Source organism: Canis lupus, chromosome 1 (genome assembly GCF_048164855.1).
Source record: "Canis lupus baileyi chromosome 1, mCanLup2.hap1, whole genome shotgun sequence".
Classification (NCBI taxonomy): Eukaryota; Metazoa; Chordata; class Mammalia; order Carnivora; family Canidae; genus Canis; species Canis lupus.
The window spans coordinates 115,766,786-115,769,042 of NC_132838.1; the positions used below are offsets into that span (position 1 = coordinate 115,766,786).

At 35.4% G+C, this 2,257-nt stretch overlaps 1 non-coding gene across 1 annotated transcript; it reads left to right on the top strand.

Moving 5' to 3' along the window:
* The first annotated feature begins 2,150 nt into the window (after positions 1-2,150).
* On the top strand, positions 2,151-2,257 carry LOC140608772 (U6 spliceosomal RNA). The gene has a single exon (XR_012010750.1). It is a non-coding gene; the product is annotated as a U6 spliceosomal RNA (small nuclear RNA).

Sequence of the window (2,257 nt, forward strand, 5' to 3'; positions counted from 1 at the left end):
TTATTCATGAGAGGCACAGAGAGAGAGAGAGAGAAAGACATAGGCAGAGAAAGAAGCAGGCTCCATGCAGGGAGCCCCATGTGGGACTCTATCCCAGAAATCCAGGACCACACCCTGAGCAAAAGGCAGATGCTCAACTGCTGAGTGACCCGGGCATCCCCAACTCTTTTTCCTTTATAGTTCTTCTCCTCTCTTTTTGTTGTTATTGTCACAAATTACATCTTCATACCTGTGTGCCATCAACATAGTTGATAATTATTGCTTCATAGTTGTCTTTTAATTCATATAGGAATTAAGAAAATTTATAGACCAAAAATCTATGAACACTGACTTTTATATCTACTTATATAGTTATCTTAACTGGTATTCTCTATTTCTTCATTTGGATTGAGTTATTGTCTAGTGATATTTCATTTCAGTCTGAAAGACTCTCTCCTTTTTTTTTTTGTTGTTGTTGTTGTTGTTGAAAACCAGAACTCCTGAATATTATAATATAATATGGCAATTCTGGAGATCATATTTGTCCCCTTCCCCAGGGTTTATTTTGGCTACATATTATAGTTGTTGATATTCATTTGTTTAGTGGCTTTACTGAACTAATTTTGCAAAGTCTAAATCCTTTTTCATATGTGGTCATGGAAGTCTCTGTTCTATTGGTTTGTGGGGAACTAGTGATCAATAGAAATTTTCTTTATCTGAACAGAAAGCAATCTCCTAGTCTTTGCAGATGGTGTGTGTGTGTGTGTGTGTGTGTGTTGTTACACACTTTCAATACTTAGGCATTTTGCAACTATGCCTTAACTTTCACTTCCTGGTTGGACAGAGCCGAAAGTAAATCAGAGGTGAATCTTAGGGCCTTCTCTAGTAACTACTCATAAAGGTAAAAGTAATTTATTGAAGCTTTAGTTTTGGTGATAAAAGTATTTCAACACCTTAAATTATTATTATTCTATTATATCCTATCATATAATGGAATATACTTTAACTCTTATAAGCAATGAGTTTGCTGTTTATTTATTGTTCTGAAGTGATATCTATCATAAATTATCATATGAGAAAAGTAAAATGCTTTATAATAAAATAATGAAAACATGCAACTATATATACTTTTGTATGTTTGCAAATACATATATGAATCGTGGAGGACATTATGGAAAGATGTTCATCATCTTGTTTTAACATTGGAACTGGGTTAGAGGATGACGTGGAGGGAGAATACTGATTTTTCCCTGTACAATTAGATAGATAAAGAAAACATTTAAAATGCCTGAAGGGAGAGGGACATGTTGGTGGCTCAGGGGTTGAGCATCTGCCTTTGGCTCAGGGCATAATCCCAGGTTCCTGGGATTGAGTTCCTCATTGGGCTCCCAGTGGGGAGCCTGCTTCTTCCTCTGCCTGTCTCTGCCTCTCTCTCTGTCTCTCATGAATAAATAAATAAAATCTTCAAAAAATGCCTGAAGGTAGAAGGAAAAATACAGCAAAAAATTTTAAAAAGGTATTCAAAAGTAGCAATGTATCATAGTGACTAAGCTTGTGGACTCAGAAGCTGTCTTTGTGAGTACAAATTCATGCTTTCTATTTGCTGTGTTACATTGGGCAAAGCCTTCTAATGCCTTTTCTGATCTTATTTTCTACATTTAAAAAATATGAATAATTGTACTTCTCTCTCTATGTATATGTATATATATGTGTGTATATACATATATATATATATATTTAAGTTTGTTTGTTTGTTTATTTATATAATCTCTATACCCAACATGGGGCTTCAACTCACAACCCCAAGATCAAGAGTCCCATGTTCTTATAATTAAGCCAGCCAGGTGACCCAAAATGCCACTTCTTTCTAAAATAATTTTTAAATTGTAGGCCATCTCAATCAGAATACCAGCATCAATTTTTAAAAATAGAATTGACTAGCTTATTCTAATTCTCAGTTGGAAGACAAAATGAGCCAGAAGAGCCAGAAAAGTTTTGGAAGATAATTACATAATGGCAGGACCTACCTTATCAAGAGTAAAATATTCCATAAGGCTTCTTCAGTATGGTGTTGGGACAGTAACACAAACATCAGAGATGGAAAGAATGGTTGTTTTGCAAATGGTGTGTGGACAGTTGTTACCCATCTGGTCACATCTCTTCTTCATGCAGTGCTCCCTTTGGCAGCACATATACTAAGATTGGAATGATACAGAGAAGATTAGCATGGCCCCTGCACAAGGATGACATGCAAATTCATCTCTACCTCACACCATAC